Source organism: Rhinoderma darwinii, unplaced genomic scaffold (genome assembly GCF_050947455.1).
Source record: "Rhinoderma darwinii isolate aRhiDar2 unplaced genomic scaffold, aRhiDar2.hap1 Scaffold_33, whole genome shotgun sequence".
Taxonomy (NCBI): domain Eukaryota; kingdom Metazoa; phylum Chordata; class Amphibia; order Anura; family Rhinodermatidae; genus Rhinoderma; species Rhinoderma darwinii.
In genome coordinates, this window is record NW_027463391.1 from 52,501 (window position 1) to 78,783 (window position 26,283).

At 42.7% G+C, this 26,283-nt stretch overlaps 2 long non-coding RNA genes across 2 annotated transcripts in view; both read left to right on the forward strand.

Moving 5' to 3' along the window:
• LOC142704371 (uncharacterized) overlaps nt 1-20,205 on the forward strand; it is a 21,017-nt gene extending 812 nt beyond the window's left edge. The window contains exons 2-3 of the long non-coding RNA XR_012867855.1: nt 11,573-11,718; nt 19,979-20,205. This is a non-coding gene — a long non-coding RNA (uncharacterized LOC142704371). The remainder of the gene's footprint in view (nt 1-11,572; nt 11,719-19,978) is intronic.
• A 666-nt stretch (nt 20,206-20,871) lies between these two features.
• On the forward strand, nt 20,872-25,386 carry LOC142704370 (uncharacterized). Its single transcript, XR_012867854.1, has 3 exons — nt 20,872-20,956; nt 24,326-24,462; nt 25,106-25,386. It is a non-coding gene; the product is annotated as an uncharacterized LOC142704370 (long non-coding RNA).
• Nucleotides 25,387-26,283: the final 897 nt, after the last annotated feature.

Consider the following 26,283-nt stretch of genomic DNA (forward strand, 5'->3'; position numbering starts at 1 on the left):
TTGGTTTGTGGAGGGCGGCAAAAGAGAATCCCGCACAGGGCGCCATCCAACCTAAGGCCGGCCCTGACGGTGTTTATATATAAGTGAGCGCAAATATGGCAGCTAAGAGCTTTTCTAATGTGACATCTAGTCATGAAATCCATGAAATATGGACAGAACCGGAGGAAAGTCTCTCAGCTTATGTGAAGCAGTAAATGACTCTACAACTTGTAATGTTTATACAAGGACCTTCCCAAGAAACGTTCCTCATCCTCTGTTGTAATATTATACAATGAGCGGACCTGACGTTCTATCTGGTAATGATTGTTACTTCACGGTCCAGTCACTAGTACAGCTGTAAGGAAGGCGAGGACGACAGGCAGGAGAAGAACACAGAGACATAAGACACTAAGGGGGGGGGGGGCATTTATCAACTCTTCTACGCCAGGCGTAGAAAAGTCGCAAAAGGGATTAAAAGTCGCATTTTTTATGCAAATTGCAATTTTTGCTCTTTTTTTTGTGCCACTTTCCACACTTTTGTAGAAATGTGGCGTGGTCGAGGGGAAAGGGGCGTGGCCACTGAGCCAACAAATTTATTATGATTCTCCCAGAAAAGTGGCATCAATTATAGTGGAAATCTACGCCAGCTCCTCGCTAACGTGTATTTCACTCCATGGGGCATAGCAAGGTAGAGGCTGGACCTCGCAGATCTGGCACAGTTTAGAATTCTCTGTAAAAGCAGAATGAGCCATTACAGAAGAGAGAAAGCAGAATACATTGGGACCCTAAAGAGGTCAGGAGCTTTAAATTGTTTGGGGTTTCCGGAAAAAATCATCTTCTGTGCAAGAATAGAACCTTAAAGAACCAGTTCCTGTTGTTCAACCCTTAACTGCTTCCCGCAAAATGACGTGTCAGATATGTCATAGTGCGGGGGGTGATGTATGGAGCGCTCACACGCTGTGCGTGCACCATACGCTGCGGCTGTCAGCTGTGTATTACAGATGACACCCGGGACTAACGGCCAGAAACAGTGATCGCGCTGATTTCTGGCTGTTTAATCCCTCAAATGCTGTGGTCAATCACGACGGCAGCATCTGAGGTGTTAAAAAGAGGGGGCGGCCCCCTCTGACAGCTCGTCACCCCCACCCGCAATGAGATCGCTGGGTCACTATGGTTGTCATGGCAGCCCAGGGCCTAATGAAGGCCCCCAAGACTGCCTTCACTCTGCCTCTCCTAAGCCCTGCATGTGGCAGGGCTTAAAGTGTAGCTAAACGTTTAAGAAACTTCTGACATGTCATAGTGACATGTCAGAAGTTTTGATTGGTGGGGGTCCGAGCACTGAGACCCCCACTAATCGCTAGAATGAAGCAGCTGAAGTTCTCGTGTGAGCGCTCAGCCGCTTCATGTCTGTTCGGCTTTTTCCGGAAACCAATGTATCGGGGAAAGTCTAAGAGCCCGTACTGAGCGCTTCAGCTCCGTACTTTTAGCGATAGGTGGGGTCTCAGTGCTTGGACCTCCACCAATCAAAACTTCTGACATGTCACTATGACATGTCAGAAGTTTGTTAAACGTATAGCTGCACTTTAACAGAAGCCTGTGGAAATGACAATATACTGCAATACATTAGTATTGCAGTGTATTGTACCAGCGATCTAACAATCGCTGGCTCATGTCCCCTAGCAAAAAAAAGGGAAATATAGTTTTTAGTAAGGAAAAAAAGAACAAATTAAAAGTAAAAAAAAACACCTTTTCCCAGTTTTCCTCTAATGTAATGTCAAAAATAAAAAAAAGTCAACAAAATTGGTATAGCTGTTTCTGAACTATTAAAAAATAGCGTTATTTAACGCGCATAGTGAACCCAAAAAATGGTACCTATAAAAACTTGAGCTCGTCCCACAAAAAATACGCATCACACCGCTCAATCGATGAAAAAATAAAAACCGTACGGCTCTTAGAATGTGGCTACACAAAAAAAAAAATGTTAACAAAAAGTTTTTTTTTCTTTGAAAGTAGTATCATTTAAGAAAACCTATATAAATTGGTATCTCCGCAATCGTATTGAGCCACAGCATGTAGTTCCGTTTTCATTTTTACGAGCACGGTGAAATCTGTAAGAACGAAACCCAAAAAACCATGAAGGGATCGCAGTTTTTTCCAATTCAGCACGCAAATAATTTTTTTCCCGTTTACCAGTGCATTGTATGGTACTTTAGATGCTACTAATAGAAACTACAACTCCTCCCATAAAAAATAAGCCCTCAAACTCTATTAAAATGGCTTCGGCCTGAAGAGGTTATAGTCCAAGCCATTTTTCATTTGTCACTCACCTTCCTAGAGTCATAACTTTTTTATTTTTACGTCAATGGAGTGGTGTGTGAAGGATTATTTTTTTGCGAGAGGAGTTGTAGTTTTTTAGGCACCATTTAAAGTACCATGTAATGGTTGAATTTGAGAAAACTGAGCTTCCTCCATGTTTTTTTGGGTTTAGTTTTTACTGTACACACTTACCTTCTCTTAAGGTAAAAGTAGATTTAACATATATTTTTACCTTAAGATAAGGTAAATATATACAGCCCCAGAACCACGCTCACTACATATATACAGCACCAGAACCAAGCTCAGTACATATATACAGCCGCAGAACCAAGCTCCGCACATAAATACAGTACCAGAACCATGCTCAGTATATAAATACAACATCAGAACCAAGCTCAGTACATAAATACAGCTCCAGAACCAAGCTCAGTACATACGTACAAAACCTAAACCAAGCTCAATACAAATATACAGCACCAGAACAAACCTCAGTACATATGTACATCATCAGAACCAAGCTCAATACATAAATACAGCACCAGCAAAAATACAGCTCGGTACAGAGATAATTTAAATATAAATACAACACCAGAACCAAGCTCAGTACAAATATACAGCCCCAGATCCAAGCTCAGTACATATATACAACAGAGCCAAGCTCAGTACATAAATACAGCACAAAAACCAAGCTCAGTACATAAATACAGCTCCAGAACCAAGCTCAGTATATATGTACATCATCAGAACCAAGCTCAATACAAATATACAGCACCAGAACAAACCTCAGTACATATGTACATCATCAGAACCAAGCTCAATACATAAATACAGCACCAGCAAAAATACAGCTTGGTACAGAGATCATTTGAATATAAATACAACACCAGAACCAAGCTCAATACAAATATACAGCACCAGAACAAACCTCAGTACATATGTACATCATCAGAACCAAGCTCAATACATAAATACAGCACCAGCAAAAATACAGCTTGGTACAGAGATCATTTAAATATAAATACAACTCCAGAACCAAGCTCTGTACAAATATACAGCCCCAGATCCAAGCTCAGTACATATATACAACAGAGCCAAGCTCAGTACATAAATACAGCACCAGAACCAAGCTCAGTACATAAATACAGCACAAAAACAAAGCTCAGTACATAAATACAGCTCCGGAACCAAGCTCAGTACATCAACACAACACCAGAACCAAGCTCATTACATAAATACAAAATCAGGACCAAGCTCAGTACATATATACCCTGCCAGAAACAAGCTCAGTACATATATACAGTGCCACAACTAAGCTCAATAAATAAATACAAAACCAGAACCAACCTCAGTACATATATACATCACCAGAACAAAACTCAGTACATATATACAGCACCAGAACAAAACTCAGTACATATATACAGCACCAGAACAAAACGCAGTACATATATACATCACCAGAACAAAACTCAGTACATATATACAGCACCAGAACAAAACTCAGTACATATATACAGCACCAGAACCAAGCTCAATGCATAAATATAGCACGAGCACAAATACAGCTCGGTACAGAGATCATTTGCAAATTCAGTTTAACCCTTGCCATATAAGTTTGTTTGACCTTAAACTTCAGCTCCCAATATAGCCAGAACAATGGTTAGGATATGCTGGAAGTTGTTGTTTCACAAAAGGGAACGATACTGTATGATCTGCAGTGAGATAATGGGTGTGACTACAGTACTGATCAGTCACGGAGAATAAACATTTACATTGAGTGACTCACATGTGACGATTCTTTTTCGTTGTTCTTCTCTTTTCTTCTCCATGGGGACCAGACCTCTATGATGACTTCTCCCAGCCACAGACCATTTCTGCAGAGTTTGCCGGTCAGATGTCTTCGGCTCCTCACTTTTCCAACATTTCCGCACCTATAAACGAAGATAAAATTCTCATGGTGCCACACTCTATGCACCTGACTATAATAGTACTATACTCTGTGCCTCTGAAAATAATAGCTCCATACTCTGTCTCCATTAATTCAATTGTGTCAAACACTGTAAAGTAAAACACCACACACACTAACAATGCCTCCTGTAGATAGCGCCAGTGACAATGCCCCCTGTAGATAGCGCCAGTCACAATGCCCTCTGTAAATAATGACCGTCACAATAACCTCTGTGGATAGCACCAGTCACAATACCCTCTGTAAATAGTGCCAGTCACACTGCCCCCTGTAGATCGCGCCAGTCAAAATGCCCCCTGTAGATATTGCCCAGTGTAAATAGAGTGCCCTGTAGATATTGCCCCAATGCTGCCCACAGAAAAAAAGCCAGTGCAATAGTAATCAGTTGTATCTGCATCCTAAGGACACAGATACAATTGGGTAAGAAGTCCTGTTTCACCCCGGTTCTCTGAACCAGCTGTAATTTTAACAACCAGTTCGGGAAAACCGGGGCGAACTGGTCCCCCTTCAGCCTCGGGACCTGGGCAAGTGCCCACATTTCCCTCATTGTAATCCGCTCCTGCATATATGGCTCTGACACTTCTCAGCATCGACTATGTATGAGCGGCGCTGAAATGATGACGAGATGGAGGGGAGAAGAAGAGCGGTGAGGTGAGTATGTGTTTTTTTATGTTATGGGAGACGTGGGAGGGATGCTATGGCGCATGGTGTGGTCATTGCTGCACAATTTTACCGCACGGCCCAGCAGAAAAATGCAACACATTTATTAAAATGCTTTTGCCTCTTAATAAATGTGTCGCACTTTATGTTCAATTTTTTTTCTATTAAGACTGATGTATAAAACACCATTGTTAATAAATTGCCCCCTTTATGATTAGTATCAGCGACTGGTAAGTATCCGGATAGATTGTAGTTGTAGGATCACACGCTGCAGTAACATCTTATTTCATGGATTTCTTACAGACATCAGCGTTATATAGAAATCGATAGCATTTACCAGGAATGTATTCTCACACCTCCTTCTTTTTCTTTTATAGGTGTATATTTCCAAGTTCAGAGAATCAAGATGGTGAATGCTCCACAGGTCGGTTCACACGGCCTCTGACCCCTCATTGAATTCAATGGGTGGCAGAAAAAAACGCGGAACTGATTAATTTATAGGACTTTGTGACTGGCGTTGGAGCCGTTTAGGTATTGTGATTGCCATGGGGCAGTTCGGTAAAGGTATGTTTTTAGTCTTGTGTGAGGCTGATAAAGTGTAACTAAACTTTTAACATATCAAAGTGACATAGCAGAAGTTTTGATCAGTGGGGGTCTCAGCACTGAGACCCCCACCGACTGCTACAGCGAAGCGGCAGAAGCGCTTGGGTGAGTGCTGTGCCGCATGGTTTCTGATTGGCTTTCCACGGAAAACTGAGCGAGCGTTGTACGGACTAAATGGAAACTTTGAGTCTGTACACCGTTTGCTCAACTTTCCGAGGGAAGACGATCAGAAACAAAGCAGTACATCGCTCACCCTGCCGCTTCTGCTGCTTCATTTTAGCAATAAGTGGGGGGTCTCAGTGCTAGGACTCCCACCGATCAAAACTTCTGACATGTCACTATGTTTAGTAACAATTTAAGGCCCCATGCACATGACTGTAAAAAAACAGAACTGCTACGGATAGCTGTCTGTGCCGTAGAACCGTGCCGTGAAGTATGGAGCATGTCCTACGTTTCGTTTTTTATGGGCCGTGCTCCCATACTTTGTATGAGAGCACGGCCCGAAACTGCGGCCCGCGGCCATCGGCAGCTGGCCATGCCCAAAATCACGGGCCGTAATTATGGGCACGGCCATGTGAATGGGGCCGAAATGTTGATAAAACTCCTATAGAAAGTATTATGACTAAGTAAAGTAGGTGTGATAGAAATAATTCATACAGTTCTGGTAATAAAGTGATTTTGAGTTGGATTTCCCCGGTCAGATGCGGTTTGGTTGCTGTTTGCAGAAGAGTTTTCTTCTGGAGTTCTTGTTCTTGGAGGATATTCTTGAGGACATTTGGACGTTCTAACAGTCAGTTGTCTACCTCTGGCCATAGAGTAGTGTTTCATCTATTACAGACGAGTGTGCAGCTTAAAGGGGTTTTTCCATCTTAGACATTTATGGCATGTCCACAGGATGCGGGTCCAGCTCTGATGTATGCCATAAATGTCTAAGATGGGAAGAACTCCTATAAAATGCCAGGGTAAGGAAGGACACTCTACTTGCGATCAGATCCACCATTTTAAAGGTAGCGATGAATGGGGTGATAAATGTTGCAGCCAGACGCCCCTTACATCCCGGCTAGTAACAAGATATCATCATTATTTGAGGTGTTCCTGATGTAGAAATCCCTATGTGTAATGACAATGACGTTATCGAGCCAGTATATTTTGTTTGTCAGTATGTTACACAATCTTTCTGGTTATCAGCTGTGTCCATGAAAGTCTCCCCTGAAATAAGGCTCATTTTTGTAGGGTTTGTGTGGGCAGGGTTTTAATATTTTTGCTGTGAGTGGCGCAGTTTAGTTGACGTGTCTGCTTTTCTTTTCCTCTCTAGTGATTTGGCCAGAAGTCACAAGTCCGTGTTCGGCTATTTTCTCTACTAGTGATATCACTTTGTGTCCTAACTTGGCGCATGTGAGGTCTCTATTGAATGTGTAATATTTTTCCTGATGGATGATATTAGATATTTGGTGTCCTCTCTAGGCCACAATTAGGCCCATGTTATAAATGAGATGTAAATGGTCCACTGAATAGATTGTAGAATGGTTTTCTGTTATACAGATGTGAAGGAGAGCGCTATTTCTTCTAGACATCTGATCTTTGGTGTGATTGGTGAATAATTTAGGGGCTGTGGTCAGAGACAATTCTATGATACTTGTGGCTTCTAGTCAGGGTGGGGTGGTCGGTGCGACCTCTTGGATAGGAAGACTTGAGGTGGGATCTCTAGTTTGGCTCCGCAGAATGTACCCCAGAACGGATTTAATTGCCCCTTAAAAATGATTTGAGTTTTATGAGAAACCAGGCACACTAACATCTCTTTACTGATCCAGTACATCTATAGCATATACCAGGAACGTATTATAGCACCTCTTTCTTTTCTAGATGTCTATAAGTGAAGAGAAGCAAAATATAGAATCCTCCTCAGCGGCAATGGAGGAATCAGAGGACTGGTAATTAATATTATTATTAATTATCAGGCTGGTTTCTAGCGTTCCCGGGTACATACCGTCCTCTACAGCGATGTGACTGCACATGAGCAGTAGCGCACGCTGAAATACAGGTTAAGAATAAGCACTTGGGAACAGTCGCCGGTTCCCGGGTACATACCGTCCTCTACAGCGATGTGACTGCGCATGAGCAGTAGCGCACGCTGAAATACAGGTTTAGAATAAGCACTTGGGAACAGTCGCCGGTTCCCGGGTACACACCGTCTTCTACAGCGATGTGACTGCGCATGAGCAGTAGCGCACGCTGAAATTCAGGTTTAGAATAAGCACTTGGGAACAGTCGCCGGTTCCCGGGTGCATACAGTCCTCTACAGCGATGTGACTGCGCATGAGCAGTAGCGCACGCTGAAATACATGTTTAGAATAAGCACTTGGGAACAGTCGCCGGTTCCCGGGTACATACAATCCTCTACAGCGATGTGACTGCGCATGAGCAGAAGCGCACGCTGGAATACAGGTTTAGAATAAGCACTTGGGAACAGTCGCCGGTTCCCGGGTACATACAGACTTGCTGAAATGCAAGTTTCGTAGAAGCACTCGGGAACAGTCGCCGGTTCCCGGGTGCAGGCGAGGACTTGGGCAGCGCTACTGTTGCGCATGCGCAGTTGCAGCTACAGGCTGGTAGTCACACCAAGCACTCGGGAATAATTGGATGTTCCGGAGTGCAAACGAAATAAAGCGCGTTCATGAGAACATTGAAAGCGACCACAAAGCCATACTAAGGTCGGGATGTGTCTTTTCCCGAACGTAGCCAGAGGAATGGGTTTTGGTCGGATCCAAGGGCAACCAGTAACGCAACAAAACTTCTGCAACAAAGGCGTTGAGTACATAATGGCATGGCTTTATAAGCATTCACACATGGCAGACCTGGGAGCCTTGTTTAGGCCCCCGGTTGCCATGGCACCTATCAGAAACCTGCGATTGCGCTGATGGTGACAGAGGAAGCCCCCGCCATCTGTTTACCCACGTAGATGCCCCACTATTGACCACAGCAACTGAGGGGTAACGTGCCGGGTTCTACGCTATTTCCCTGTACCATCCAAGTACTGTACATTTACGGTTCTTTGTGCTAACTGCATGGCGCTGTAAATGTATGTCACCCAGTGGTTAAATGACAGAAAGCTGACATCAGTAGCGTGAATTTCTAAGTTTATAGGATTTGCGTCTGTAAGTAAATAAACCGTATGCAACCCCAATGGCAGCCTCTATCTGTGGTGCACGGTTGGGTAAACGTTCTTTTGGCACTTGCCCCCTACCCACCCAGTGCTGCACATGGAATAATACAAGACGTTTTTGGGCATGTGCAGTAGCCTGGGGCTGCTCTGCTTGTATGTATCAAGATGATGAAGCAAGCGGGCCTGGGACATTTCACCCATCTGCCCTTAACAACAACCCACCCCCAAATCTGGAACTTCTACGGAGCAGAGAGTAAGCCGGCGGGCATGAATAGCCGAAACAGTGAGGAAAATCCTGACCTAGAATGGATCCAATTGTAGCAAACTATCAGCTGCGAGAAATATCAGGCATGTTCCTGGATATAAAAAAGAATATTCCCATTCACTGACCCCAAACAGATATCTTAAAAATGCTGAGGAATTAGTAAGTTGCCGAACTTTTCATTATACGAAATTTAAGCATCTAGTTACATGAAACCGGAAAATCACTATTATCTTGCCATTTTATAGAGATCAGTGGTAAAATAGTGGCCACTCGGGGGCACAAATATGGATAACCAGGCCTGTACCTCTAGTTGTGCCTGTGACAATGCATCACCCCCATCTTATTCTTAAGGACCATGAAGTGTTTGAGCTTCTACATGGACCTAACAAGGGATCTGCTGGGGTCCCTTATCTACACATATTCAGGTCGGAGGGGTTGTAAAACGGTGGTGCCTTGCTGGGGGCTCCACTACATAAATATCCTGCAGACTGTCCGGAAACAAAATGTACTTCTCAGTCGTATGTATATATGTATGGAGCATGTCCTCACTGTATATACTGTACTCCCTCCTTACTGTCCTCATACTGTATATAATGTACTGTTCAGTTGTATGTATATATAGGACGTGTCCTCACTGTATATACTGTACTCCCTCTTTACTGTCCTCATATATACTGTATATAATGTACTGTTCAGTTATATGTATATATGGGACGTGTCCTCACTGTATATATTGTGCTCCCTCTTTACTGTCCTCATACTGTATATAATGTACTGTTCAGTTATATGTATATATGGAGCATGTCCTCACTGTATATACTGTACTCCCTCCTTACTGTCCTCATATATACTGTATATAATGTACTGTTCAGTTGTATGTATATATATGGGACGTGTCCTCACTGTATATACTGCACTCCCTCTTTACTGTCCTCATATATACTGTATATAATGTACTGTTCTGTTATATGTATATATGTATGGAGTGTGTCCTCACTGTATATACTGTACTCCCTCCTTACTGTGATCATATATACTGTATATAAAGTACTGTTCAGTTATATGTATATATGTATGGAGCATGTCCTCACTGTATATACTGTACTCCCTCTTTACTGTCCTCATATATACTGTATATAATGTACTGTTCACTTATATGTATATATGGAGCATGTCCTCACTGTATATACTGTACTCCCTCTTTACTGTCCTCATATATACTGTATATAATGTACTGTTCAGTTATATGTATATATGGGACGTGTCCTCACTGTATATATTGTACTCCCTCTTTACTGTCCTCATACTGTATATAATGTACTGTTCTGTTATATGTATATATGTATGGAGTGTGTCCTCACTGTATATACTGTACTCCCTCCTTACTGTGCTCATATATACTGTATATAAAGTACTGTTCAGTTATATGTATATATGGGACGTGTCCTCACTGTATATACTGTACTCCCTCTTTACTGTCCTCATACTGTATATAATGTACTGTTCACTTATATGTATATATGGGACGTGTCCTCACTGTATATACTGTACTCCCTCTTTACTGTCCTCATATATACTGTATATAATGTACTGTTCAGTTATATGTATATATAGGACGTGTCCTCGCTGTATATACTGTACTCACTCTTTACTGTCCTCATACTGTATATAATGTACTGTTCAGTTATATGTATATATGGAGCATGTCCTCACTGTATATACTGTACTCCCTCCTTACTGTCCTCATATATACTGTATATAATGTACTGTTCAGTTGTATGTATATATATGGGACGTGTCCTCACTGTATATACTGCACTCCCTCTTTACTGTCCTCATATATACTGTATATAATGTACTGTTCTGTTATATGTATGGAGTGTGTCCTCACTGTATATACTGTACTCCCTCCTTACTGTCCTCATATATACTGTATATAATGTACTGTTCAGTTATATGTATATATGGGACGTGTCCTCACTGTATATACTGTACTCCCTCTTTACTGTCCTCATACTGTATATAATGTACTGTTCACTTATATGTATATATGGGACGTGTCCTCACTGTATATACTGTACTCCCTCTTTACTGTCCTCATATATACTGTATATAATGTACTGTTCGCTTATATGTATATATGGGACGTGTCCTCACTGTATATACTGTACTCCCTCTTTACTGTCCTCATATATACTGTATATAATGTACTGTTCACTTATATGTATATATGGAGCATGTCCTCACTGTATATACTGTACTCCCTCTTTACTGTCCTCATATATAATGTATATAATGTACTGTTCACTTATATGTATATATGGAGCATGTCCTCACTGTATATACTGCACTCCCTCTTTACTGTCCTCATATATACTGTATATAATGTACTGTTCAGTTATATGTATATATGGAGCATGTCCTCACTGTATATACTGTACTCCCTCCTTACTGTCCTCATATATACTGTATATAATGTACTGTTCAGTTATATGTATATATGGGACAGGGTCCGCTCTCTAATCAGGATTTTTAAGGTGGTATGGATAAAACATTATCCCCTACTATACATTTTCCTGTAATATTATAATAAATATTGGATTTCTCTCTTTCTAAACAGACTCCGCTCCCACTGGACAACATGCAGGGCTCCCATGTTACGTCATCGCCATAGAAACTGTTCGGTTTCCAACCATCATAGAACGGACAACTAACCGGCAACTAAAAGCTCCTCCCAATGTATTAATGTCACTTCTGTATGGACAGGTAAGATTTGTCTATCCCCTTCAAGGGGTTTTCCCATGAAGGACATTTATGACATCTCCACAGGATATGTCATAAATGTCAGATAGATGGGAGTCCCACCTCTGTGACCGGCGCCTATCTCCAGAACGAGGCCCCCTAAACAGTGGCGGATTAAGTAGGCCATAGGCCCTGGGCTGTTACCCAAACTTAGGCCCCCCTACTCCTCCGCCGCCCTGCCGCGCCGCAACTATTGTTAACACTACCTTTTTGTGCAAGCATTAACAGATGGGTGTTACGATTCCCCTTGTCAAAGGGCTGCGTCCCTACATACTGACAGTATCACACTGTGCAGGGACACATCCTCCTGACAAGGGGAATGGTAAAACACATTTGTCTATCAGTCCTGGACTGCACAAAGATATTTTGTGAAAGACAAGGATTTCCTATAAAAAACATGTCAGGAGAGGAGACAGATTCTCTATAAATGAAAAACTGAGAGGAAAAGAAGTCATATCGCCACAAATAGAGTATAAAAATAGCAAAATTTTATTAGGACATACAATACATAAATATTGTTACAGATAAAATTCAAAGATGGATCCGAATAAAAGAAGGGAAAAGCAGTGCGGTAGCTTCAAAAATATTGAAGGTTGGAATATAAGGCCCACTGTGGACACACAGAATCTGGTACGAAAACACTTCCTAGTGTGAATCACACGTGACAACGTCTAGCTCATATACTGTCTGCACACATAATAAACTAGTAATGACGAGCAGCGGAATTGGGAATTAATCATAACACCAAGTCAGTACAAGTGGCCCTAATGCTTGTGACATCACTAGAAAATAGTATTTAGGTGTCTATAATTAATTTGCGCTTTGCAGAGGTAGGTGAGAAGAATCTGAACCAAGGTGCCAGAGTAAAAATAGAGCTGCCAGAGACGCAGTCCAATGTATCTGGTCCGTGTGAAATCACATTGAGTCAAGTATGGAGAGTATAATGGTGGGCTTACCCATAAAGATGAATGTAGTTAGGCCCCGCACTGCAGCCTGAAAGGTGTTGCGCCCCGACGCGCGTTTCGCCAATATGGCTTCCTCAGGGGGTAGTGTATTGTGAGGTACGGTGTCGAGTTTTATATATGGTTCCATTAATCAAAAAGTATGTGGTTCCGGTGTCAGTCCTCTCGTTCTGGTCTACGGCGCATGCGCGGGAACCTAGCCTGAGCCGCGAGATCCCCGTCCCCTGTTCGTCACGCTCCCACTGCGCCTGCGTGCCCCCGGGGACGCGTGTCCATGGGAACAGAGCAGGCGCAGTGCGGACGTATAGACGACAGAGGAACGGGGCGAGGCTCCAAGGTTCAACTACGGCATTCGCAAACCCCAGGACATATGGAAATATTGAGGTACGTGTATGAACGTGTACTGTTGTATAAGAATGTGAGTATGATCAGCAATCAAAAGAGGAATGAAGATGTGTTGATGTTTGTACCGAAGGCATCAAATGAAAGGGTGAATGAGAAGGATATGAAGAATGAAGTATGTGAGACATAAGATAGCATTAGTGATGTAGTATGACCAATATAATCGAAATAGACCATTGCAACTGGTGGTAGATAAAAGTGCAGATATATATCAAACAATAGGATATAATAATACAAAAAATTGAATACTATTAAGATAGTAAATTAATAGGAAAAACAAAAAAAGGGGGGGGGGGAAGGGGGAGGGGGTGAAAGGGGAAACTGATACCAGGGGAGACTAATATAATACAAGTGAAAAGAGAAGATCATGAATAACATGAAAGTACGACGCATATGATATATATATATTATTGCGAGCAGTGAAGGACAAAAAACAAAAAACAAACGGCATAATGGATTATTATGTGTCAGAAGGTGACAATCGAGTGAAATTACAGAATGAATCTAAACCACATACGTAATTGAAAAGACATATGGTGTACTATAAATCAGTAGAGTGAACAGAAGATGAATAAATGAACAGTTCAAATGGATAAGTTCATTGTCCGGAGGGGTTGATTGATGTCTCATAGATATAGTTCCATGATGTTTCGGAGGAACAGCACTTAAGGAATCGCTCGATCTAGACACAATACTGCAGAAAAGAACAGGCATTAATAACTATTAAAAACACATAAAACCTGAAAAGAAAAGTTAGTATAGGAGGGATTTATAGGCAAAGTCATATTGCGTACCAACAAGGTAACAGGAATCTTACAGAAAAGCCGAGAAACTTAAATTTTCATTGAGCCCATGTGGGGTCATGGTGCCCAGTGTAATGATCCACCTGCACTCTTTTAGTGCAAGTATTTTTTTGATATCCCCACCTCTGACACCACAATGAATACGGTTGATGCCCCTAACTCGAAAGGTTCTAGGGTCACATCCATGTTTTAGTTTAAAGTGTCTTGGGATGGTTTTTAGGGTCGTCAGGTCCACTACATCTCTTGCTGCGGATATGTCCCGTACATGTTCCCTCACCCTTAACTTTAGTTGTCTGGAGGTTAGGCCCACATAGACCATAGGGCAGTCGCATGTAGCATAATATATCACGTGAGTGGTATTGCACGAGATATATTGCAAGATTTTAAAACGTCTGTCCGTCTTTACAGAATCAAAGTGTGTGGTCCGCAAGATATTTGGGCATGCTATGCAGTCACCGCAGGGAAAGCAGCCCTGGGCGGGGCCTCTAGCTGAGAAAGGATTCTGTCGTTTAGGGACATAATGGCTCTGTATAAGGATGTCCCTCAAGTTCCTGCTTCTTCTTGCAGTCATTTGGGGATATGGGGGTAGAGCTGTAGTTAGTGTTGTTTCCAGCTGTAAGATGGGCCAGTGTCTTTCCAGGATTTCTCTCATTAGTTGCCACTGATTATTGTGAGTCGAGATAAATCTGATCACATCAGGTGTTTTTTCTTTCTGTTCTGGGGGTGGTGGGTAGAGTAGTTCTTTCCGTGCCACCCTCCTAGCCCGATTGTAGCCCTGTTTAATACAGCGATGGCTGTACCCCCTTTCTTTAAAACGTTCCCTTAAGTCTTGAGCCTGATTTTCAAAACTGGAGTCCGAGGAGCAGATCCGCCTCATCCTCAGAAATTGACCAACCGGGACAGCTTTGACTGTAGAATAGGTGTGTGCTGATGTGGCATGTAAAAGGGAGTTGACCGACGTCTCTTTTCTGTAGACGTCGGTCTGTAATCTTCCCTCTGGATCTGATGTGATGGTTATGTCCAGAAAGTTCACCTTTTGTTTGTCATGGTCAAATGTCAGTTTAATATTCCAATTATTAATATTCAAATTCTGCATGAAATTCACAAGTTGTAATTCAGTTCCCTGCCAGATAATGAAGACGTCATCAATGTAACGCAACCAGCACAGCACATGGTTGTAGGCGCCGTCACCATGCACAACCCGTCTCTCCCAGAGGCCCAAAAACAGGTTGGCATATGACGGCGCGCACGCCGCCCCCATGGCCGTGCCTTGTTTTTGAACATAAAAGGAATCTTTGAAGACAAATAGATTATGCGTGAGGATGAACTCCAATAGAACCACTATCAGATCGCATAGATGGCTGTCCCGGTTGCTCATGCTAAGGAAGAAGCGGACCGCCTCAATGCCATCGTGATGTCTAATACACGTGTACAGGGATTCCACGTCTGCTGTGACCAGTAGCATGTCCCCCTCCAAATATATTCCATCAATTCTTTTAAGTACCTCCGTGGTATCTTTTACGTGTGATGGTAGACACTCCACTAGGGGTTTCAAGTAGAAGTCAATGAATTTGCATACTGGTTCACATAGACTGCCAATCCCTGACACTATGGGGCGACCTGGAGGATCCCTAATATCCTTATGAATTTTGGGAAGGAGGTAAAAGGTTGGGATCACAATGGCATTGAGGCGGTCCGCTTCTTCCTTAGCATGAGCAACCGGGACAGCCATCTATGCGATCTGATAGTGGTTCTATTGGAGTTCATCCTCACGCATAATCTATTTGTCTTCAAAGATTCCTTTTATGTTCAAAAACAAGGCACGGCCATGGGGGCGGCGTGCGCGCCGTCATATGCCAACCTGTTTTTGGGCCTCTGGGAGAGACGGGTTGTGCATGGTGACGGCGCCTACGCCGACAACCATGTGCTGTGCTGGTTACGTTACATTGATGACGTCTTCATTATCTGGCAGGGAACTGAATTACAACTTGTGAATTTCATGCAGAATTTGAATATTAATAATTGGAATATTAAACTGACATTTGACCATGACAGACAAAAGGTGAACTTTCTGGACATAACCATCACATCAGATCCAGAGGGAAGATTACAGACCGACGTCTACAGAAAAGAGACGTCGGTCAACTCCCTTTTACATGCCACATCAGCACACACCTATTCTACAGTCAAAGCTGTCCCGGTTGGTCAATTTCTGAGGATGAGGCGGATCTGCTCCTCGGACTCCAGTTTTGAAAATCAGGCTCAAGACTTAAGGGAACATTTTAAAGAAAGGGGGTACAGCCATCGCTGTATTAAACAGGGCTACAATCGGGCTAGGAGGGTGGCACGGAAAGAACTACTCTACCCACCACCCCCAGAACAGAAAGAAAAAACACCTGATGTGATCAGATTTATCTCGACTCACAATAATCAGTGGCAACTAATGAGAGAAATCCTGGAAAGACACTGGCCCATCTTACAGCTGGAAACAACACTAACTACAGCTCTACCCCCATATCCCCAAATGACTGCAAGAAGAAGCAGGAACTTGAGGGACATCCTTATACAGAGCCATTATGTCCCTAAACGACAGAATCCTTTCTCGGCTAGAGGCCCCGCCCAGGGCTGCTTTCCCTGCGGTGACTGCATAGCATGCCCAAATATCTTGCGGACCACACACTTTGATTCTGTAAAGACGGACAGACGTTTTAAAATCTTGCAATATATCTCGTGCAATACCACTCACGTGATATATTATGCTACATGCGACTGCCCTATGGTCTATGTGGGCCAAACCTCCAGACAACTAAAGTTAAGGGTGAGGGAACATGTACGGGACATATCCGCAGCAAGAGATGTAGTGGACCTGACGACCCTAAAAACCATACCAAGACACTTTAAACTAAAACATGGATGTGACCCTAGAACCTTTCGAGTTAGGGGCATCGACCGTATTCATTGTGGTGTCAGAGGTGGGGATATCAAAAAAATACTTGCACAAAAAGAGTGCAGGTGGATCATTACACTGGGCACCATGACCCCACATGGGCTCAATGAAAATTTAAGTTTCTCGGCTTTTCTGTAAGATTCCTGTTACCTTGTTGGTACGCAATATGACTTTGCCTATAAATCCCTCCTATACTAACTTTCCTTTTCAGGTTTTATGTGTTTTTAATAGTTATTAATGCCTGTTCTTTTCTGCAGTATTGTGTCTAGATCGAGCGATTCCTTAAGTGCTGTTCCTCCGAAACATCATGGAACTATATCTATGAGACATCAATCAACCCCTCCGGACAATGAACTTATCCATTTGAACTGTTCATTTATTCATCTTCTGTTCACTCTACTGATTTATAGTACACCATATGTCTTTTCAATTACGTATGTGGTTTAGATTCATTCTGTAATTTCACTCGATTGTCACCTTCTGACACATAATAATCCATTATGCCGTTTGTTTTTTGTTTTTTGTCCTTCACTGCTCGCAATAATATATATATATCATATGCGTCGTACTTTCATGTTATTCATGATCTTCTCTTTTCACTTGTATTATATTAGTCTCCCCTGGTATCAGTTTCCCCTTTCACCCCCTCCCCCTTTCCCCCCCCCTTTTTTTGTTTTTCCTATTAATTTACTATCTTAATAGTATTCAATTTTTTGTATTATTATATCCTATTGTTTGATATATATCTGCACTTTTATCTACCACCAGTTGCAATGGTCTATTTCGATTATATTGGTCATACTACATCACTAATGCTATCTTATGTCTCACATACTTCATTCTTCATATCCTTCTCATTCACCCTTTCATTTGATGCCTTCGGTACAAACATCAACACATCTTCATTCCTCTTTTGATTGCTGATCATACTCACATTCTTATACAACAGTACACGTTCATACACGTACCTCAATATTTCCATATGTCCTGGGGTTTGCGAATGCCGTAGTTGAACCTTGGAGCCTCGCCCCGTTCCTCTGTCGTCTATACGTCCGTGGGAGCGTGACGAACAGGGGACGGGGATCTCGCGGCTCAGGCTAGGTTCCCGCGCATGCGCCGTAGACCAGAACGAGAGGACTGACACCGGAACCACATACTTTTTGATTAATGGAACCATATATAAAACTCGACACCGTACCTCACAATACACTACCCCCTGAGGAAGCCATATTGGCGAAACGCGCGTCGGGGCGCAACACCTTTCAGGCTGCAGTGCGGGGCCTAACTACATTCATCTTTATGGGTAAGCCCACCATTATACTCTCCATACTTGACTCAATGTGATTTCACACGGACCAGATACATTGGACTGCGTCTCTGGCAGCTCTATTTTTACTCTGGCACCTTGGTTCAGATTCTTCTCACCTACCTCTGCAAAGCGCAAATTAATTATAGACACCTAAATACTATTTTCTAGTGATGTCACAAGCATTAGGGCCACTTGTACTGACTTGGTGTTATGATTAATTCCCAATTCCGCTGCTCGTCATTACTAGTTTATTATGTGTGCAGACAGTATATGAGCTAGACGTTGTCACGTGTGATTCACACTAGGAAGTGTTTTCGTACCAGATTCTGTGTGTCCACAGTGGGCCTTATATTCCAACCTTCAATATTTTTGAAGCTACCGCACTGCTTTTCCCTTCTTTTATTCGGATCCATCTTTGAATTTTATCTGTAACAATATTTATGTATTGTATGTCCTAATAAAATTTTGCTATTTTTATACTCTATTTGTGGCGATATGACTTCTTTTCCTCTCAGTTTTTCATGATCATATGAAGTTTTGCTGTGTTACTTACATATAGCGGGGCGCATTGGATACTTGCTTATGGCGCCTAACTATTTACCTAACCTGGTAAGTCCTTATATTTAAATTGTCGTTCTTCTATAAATCTAGTGACTCACAGAATGTAAAGTAAAGCACCACATACACAGTGCCCCCTTTAGATAACACCACACACAGCCCCCTGTAGATTGTGCCACACACACAGCCCCTGTAGATAGCGCCACAAACACAGTCCCTGTAGATAGCATCACACACACAGCCCCTGTAGATAGCGCCACACACACAGCCCCTGTAGATAGCGCCACACACACAGCCCCTGTAGATAGCGCCACACACACAGCCCCTGTAGATAGCGCCACACACAGCCCCTGTAGATAGTCACACACACAGCCCCAGTAGATAGCATCACACACAGCCCTTGTAGATAGTCACACACACAGTCCCAGTAGATAGCGCCACACACACACAGCCCCTGTAGATAGCTTCACACACATAGCCCCTCCCCTTGTATATAGTGCCACACAGCCCCCTCTCCCCTTGTATATAGTGCCACATATCCCCCCTCCCCTTGTATGTAGAGCTACACAGCAATCACCCCCCTGTATATTGCCACATAGCCCTCCAAAACAAAACATTGTACTTACCTTGCCCCGTTCCCGCGACGGACGGTGCGCTGCACTGTCTCCAGGCAGAACGCATGCTCATACCAGCGTGATGCAGTTACGTCATCACGGCAGCCTGCCCAGGGAGTCTTCCCAGCACCTTAGAGGCTGCAGTCCTAACTTGGCCTGCAGCCTATATCATTAATTCATATCTGCGTCCTGAGGATACAGATACATGTGAATGTGGCTGTCGCTAGCATCGGGGCCCCCTCCAGTGCTAGGCGCCAATGGGCTTGAGGGGGCCCGTGCAGCCCAGCCAATAAATGTTATGGGCCTGGCAGCCATGGGCCCCCTGGGAGCCTTGGTCGGCTGCCCGAGCTTTCCTAACGATGATCCGCCGCTGCCCCCAAACCCAGTGCTAGCTTTTTGTGCTCATGCTGCTTCCCGGTCACTTCTTGATGACATGGTCGGGAGTTACAGAAACAGCGGTGAGTGCCTCGAATTTCTACCTTCTATACATATATATATATTGATGTGCTCAGGACTTCACCCTAGGATCCCCCCTTACTAGTAATAAATGCCGTGCACCTGCATTTGGGATTTCAGATCCTCGCTGTCTTTTTGGATTATTTATCAGTTTGTTCTCTGTACTTTTACAGATAGTGCCAGAAACCCAACTATGGATTTTCGAGCCAGAGAACAGTCATGGCTGGTTAAAGATGACTCCACAGCCACAGGTGTTGTCAGTCAGAGAAATATTAGCGAGCCACAGAACTCCTTCAAAAGCCTTGTAAATAAAAGAATGAAAGTTTGGTGGAACCGAGCATTCCTAGCAAATTATCTCCAACGGAACCTTATACCGAGGGGGTTACGCATACAAGTTTTCCCATCATTTCCAACTGAAGATGTGAATTTTTCATCTAAATGGGAGGAGAACTGCAGTGCGTGTTCATTTAAAGTGATGGAGCGTCTTATTGGACTCAATAACACCTCATTAGAAAACAGGGATAACGAGCTGGAAAAGATCCAGCAAAAATTAAAAGCAGAGATGTCCAAAGAGAATTTAGACACATTTAAAATGCAATTGGATCAACAATGCCTCGTCTGGAGAAAAGAAATGGAGCGCAGAAAAACAAAGAAATTGATATGTGATAATAATGATTTTCAACAGAAGAAAATATATTGATGGAATCGGAGACAAGATGGTGAATCACTGAGTCTTTCCTCTTCTATGTGATCTTTGTCATCACAGAGCGGTCACCATGATATGACATTATGTAGTAGCGTGAGGTCTACCCGTGACTTACCAAGATACTAAAATCAGTCGTCCAACAGTAGGAGAAAAATGAATAAGGGATTGGAACAAAATCCAAGACATCACAAGAAGGTCATTAACATTTCTATGCATCAATTATCTATAGGTGACATCACACTGTTGGACAAAGTCTTGACCTTTTCTCCCGCCTCCTGTTTTGATCTTTTCTCAGCAGTAAAAGATCTGCAATGTTATGCACAATCTTTGATCTTTAAGAAATGGTATTTTAAAGAGGAAGACGATTTATTTGTGACAGTTGAGGAACGAGAAACATTGCAAATATTTGAGAAACTCTTTCACCAAGAAGAGGGAATATCAGAAGGTAAGATTCATATCTGTATTAGAACCAAATCTACAAAATCCCCCCCGTTGTCTATTTGCCCCGCAGTAGATCTTTTTGTCAAATTAGTCTCTGAAGATTAGCAAAACATTCCAAGGAAAATTAAGAATGACAATCTGACGAGTTCAGAGAGAGAGAGAGAGACAGAGAGAGACAGAGAGAGAGACAGAGAGAGAGACAGAGAGAGAGACAGAGAGAGAGACAGAGAGAGAGACAGACAGAGAGACAGAGAGAGAGACAGAGAGAGAGACAGACAGAGAGAGATAGACAGAGAGAGAGACAGAGAGAGAGACAGAGAGAGACAGAGAGAGAGCTTGGAGAGGATTATATCATGGCATGATGTGGTAGTAAAACCTGCCGATAAAGGCAGAAATGTGGTATTTTGGCCACGCCAGATGTATATTTATGAAGCAAATCGCCAATTAAAAAAACTCCACTTTATAAATAGTGATATCACGGAGGCGGAGGTTGCTTTAGCAATCTCTAAGCTACACAATAATAAAACGCTGGGTCCTGACGGCCTATCGGCTGAATACTACAAACTTTTGCCAGATATTACACCGACATTGACGAGGACCTTACAAGCCATATTTAGTGGGGAGATTGACCTGCCTAACTTTCATGAGTCCAGGACCATATTGCTTCCCAAACCTGACAGGGATCCAACCCTCCTTTCCTCATATCGCTCGATTTCCCTTTTAAACCAAAACTATAAGCTCCTAACAAAGATTTTGGCCGACCGCCTCCAAACCATGTTTGGACCAATCATTGCCCCAACCCAACTGGGTTTCTTAAGGAATAGCCATTCCACTAAAGGTATCCATCAGGCTGTAGCAGCCACGGTGTCTGCACTAGACCCCTCCTCCCCAGTGACCATGCTGCTGGAACTTGACGCGGAAAAGGCGTTTGACTCTTTTTCATGGCCATTTCTCACAGCGGTGTTGCAGTCCCGGGCCTTCGGAGACCGCTTTCTAACATTCCTTTCATGCTCACAGGCCTGCTCTACCACATCCCTTACCATCAATGGGCTTAACTCACCTCCTATCTCAATTTTCAGGGATACGCGTCAGGGATGCCCTCTCTCACCGTTACTGTTTAATTTGTCCCTAGATCCACTTCTACGTCATCTCCAGTCCCTAGCATGTTTTCAAGGCATACAAATTGGAGATTCTCAAATTAAACTATCGGCATTTGCAGATTATATTTTGTTCTTCATATCTAACCCTGCCTCTACTTTACAACCAATCCTCCAGGATATCCCAATTTATGGTGCCCTGTCAGGTTTCAAGATCAATCTACAAAAATCAGAAGCCCTAATTCTTAAGGGTCCCTCCAGGCCACTCTCGTCTTCGAAGCATGCATTTAAATGGAACTCTGATTACATTCCCTATTTGGGGGTACGCATCACGAGACAACCATCAAATTTATATCAACGAAACCTTAATCCCATTATTGCACATTTGAAATCCCAACTCATGGCTTGGAGGCACTTTACTCTATCATTTTTAGGTAGGGCTAATCTATTAAAAATGGTTGTCTTCCCTAAATTGTTATACTTACTACAACCCTTGCCTATATACATGAGACCAGTTGACGTTAGGCGGCTGAATACTCTCTTTCGAGGCTACATTTGGAACCAAAAGAGACCAAGAGTGAGCCTATGCATATTGCAGCAACAACATGAAAATGGAGGGATTAATTTTCCACAGATTCACTTATACAATATGGCAGCTCAACTACAAGTGATTGGAGATTGGATAACTGATAGCTCCTGCTTTTCTGATTCTACATTGGACCAACAATTTTCAAAACCCATTTCCTTAACATGCCTCTTACACACTCCCTACAAGGCTCTATCACCTGATGAACGGGCTAACCCCCTAGTCATGTCCTCCTGGAAGACATGGACCAAGGTCAGACAACACTTAGGTTTAAACCCTAGATTTTTCCTACTTCTTCCTTGGGTCCATAACTTTGACTTCCAAAATGCCAACCCCCATGTGTTTTTTCGTGGATGGGTTGGGGGGGAGGGGTTGACATGTATTAATCAGATAACTAACATGCTCACTCGTCCTCCATACTCATTTAATGAACTACGTATACAATATGATTTTTTGGGCCAACACCCATTTTATTACCTGCAGGCCTGTAGTCATTAGACACTTACAAGATCAAGACTGGGATGACTTCTTCTGTCACTTAACTCCATCTCATCAATGCCGAAAAAGACTAATCACTACCTATTATAACGTTTTAAGACAACTATTGGACTACACTAAATCGAGATCAGGCGTATCTTACTGGGTTGACCACTTAGATCAAATAACTCATGACGATGTCCTATCATCTGTAACTATGGCTGCCAAATACCTCCCATCAGCCATGTCCTGGGAGATGTCTTTTAAAATAGCCCATAGGGCTGACGTGTCCCCTTATAGGGGCTTTCTCATGGGTAACTCCTCTGACCATTCGTGTTTAAAGTGTGGAGAACCGCAATTACATTGTCTCTGGTTATGCCCAACTATTGTTGACTTTTGGCGAAAGATACAATATTTTGTGTCGAACACCCTGTCCATACCATGCCCCTCAACCCAAAAGTGGGGTCTCTTTGGGATACTGCCACCTTCCATGCTCTTTATCCCGAAACATCACAAACAACTGTTATACTATGTCTCTGCGGCTGCTAGGAAGGCCATTCTCCAGGTTTGGATAAATAATACACCTCACACATCGTATTTCCCTAGAAAATATATCTTATCTTTTCCGAATGGATTGGGTGGAATCCTCCCATCGAAAAGAGCACAAAACTGAAGCCTTTTTTGAGTTGTGGGAGAACTTTATACCTCTCTTACCACTTCATGTAAAACAAAAACTGATTGCATGCTTTGGCTCCACAACTTGGTATCTGGAACATCAGCTGTCTGGCGTGACACCAATCATGATCTGATTCCTTAAATATCTGTATTGAATCGCGGTAACGATGGGGATACACGTGTCCATCCTCTTCCCCCTCCCCCCTATACTTCCCTTCCCCCTTCTTTATGGTTTATTTAGTGTGTTTCATTTCCTATGAATATTGACACTTTTTCAATTTGTCTTTGGGGTAAAATCTCTAATTCTGTCCTCGCTCCAACTAGGATCATTTGAAGTAATTTATACAAATTGTAGATTATATAATATGCAAAATAATGATATAAGTGTTCAGAGATGCTATTGCCATGGGACATTTTGTTGAATTGTTGTTCGCTTGTTTGTAATGTTTGGAAAAATAAAAAATACATCAATTAAAAAAAAACTAAATAAAAAAAACTCCACTTGTTGTAGAACATACAATTCTTTATTATCCTTTAGAGCAAAGATGATCCACATTCTACAAGATGGTATGGATCCCGGAGTCCTCTCCAAGTCCCTAATGGAGGCACTGATTGTGACTGAGCCAACGATACAGACGCCTTTTCTACTACCCAAAATTCATAAGGACTTTCCAGGTAGGCCAATTATATTGTGTACCGGGGGGGTTAACTCAGAAGGTGTGCAGATGGGTCGACCACCATTTAAAACCATTAGTGGAATGTCTACCTTCGTATCTGTGCGACTCTGCAGATTTGTTGTTGAAAATTGAAGAGATTCATTTAGATGACAGACATATTTTGGTAACTTGTGACATTGAGTCACTATATATCGGCATCCAGCATTCGGATGGGTTGCATGCAGTGGCCACCTTTTTGCATATGAGCAATATGGGAAAACTTTTCAGAGTTGTTGCTAACCCTATCGGACTTTGTTCTCAAACACAATTTTTTCACGTTCAATGGGTCCTTCTACCTGCAACTCCAGGGCACGGCAATGGGGGCAGCCTGTACACCCTCATATGCCAACCTGTTCCTGGGGCTGTGGGAGAGGGACCTATTCCTGCCAGATCATGAGATATCAATGAACCAGCTCCTTTTCTGGGCCCGTTCACTGATGACATCTTCATGATCTGGCAGGGGACTTCGGATGAATTCATTGAATTCATCAGTGTATTTATCTATAATACACGTAACATTAAATTAACATGCAAGTGGAATCACGTTGAGATAGATTTTTTTGGACATACTAATTAAAAGGAACCATAATGGTTGTCTCCAGACAGATTTGCATCGTAAAGAGACATCAACAAACTCATTTTTTCACGCCACGTCTTCACATCCCCGCCACACCATCGAAGCTATACAAACTGGACGATTACTGCGTGTTAAGAAAATGTGTTCAACTCATGAAGATTTCAAATACCGCACGACTGAGTTAAGAAGGAGACTTGCTCAACAGGGCTGCAGCCGCCGCAATGTTAATAAAGCCTATTGACGACCACGTGCACAGCTCCCCCTCGTGCACAGCTATTACAAACTGTAACTAAACATAAGGAATTTCTCCTAAGGTAAGATTTACGAACACGTATCATTTGGTCAGAAATGAGGGACACCTCAAACAAATTTTGGCCGATGCTCCTCAATGATCCAATTCTACAGAAAGTACTACCAAATATCTTGCTATTGCAGCATGTAGAGCGCGTTCTTTACGTGACGCAATAGTGCACAGTTACCGAACAGTGGAAAAACCGGGTAAATGTTTTGGAAAGATTGGTCCTAAGTGGGGTTGTAACCCTTGCGGCGACTGTATTAGTTGCCCTAATATTGAACGCTCTCAAGGTTTTGTTGACTCAAGTGGGTTGAAAAATGTTAAGATCACATGGGCAATTACATGTGGCACTACAGGTGTGATCTATCATGCAACTTACCCTTGCCCTAAAATGTATATTGGCATGAGAACCCGAGAATTGCGCTTTCGCGTAAGAGAACATGTTAGAGACATTGAAAATGCCAGAACAGTAGAGGATATGGAACAGCTGAAGACGATTCCACAACATTTTCACCTACATCATGCGTGTAACTCTAGACTTGTGAGAGTGAAGGGAATAGATCACATCAATACTGATATGCGAGGACGAGATGTAAAAAGAGGCTTTTGCAATCAGAATGCAAGTGGATATGGAGGCTTAAGCAGAGGCGTAGCTAGGTTCTCCTGCACCCGGGGCAAAGATTCAGATTGGCGCCCCCCCCCCAACTTATTTCCCGACATCTCCTTCCCCCTCGCCATGTTTTCTTTCCCTACCAATCAATAAGGTGTAATTTTTTTTCACGATTTTTTTAATGTAACGCGAGTATAAAAGCATTTCTACATTTTACAAGCGATGTAGATCTAGAATGTAATTAACATAAAAATAAATTAAAAGAAAATAAATTAAAGAGGCCACACACAGCCCCCTG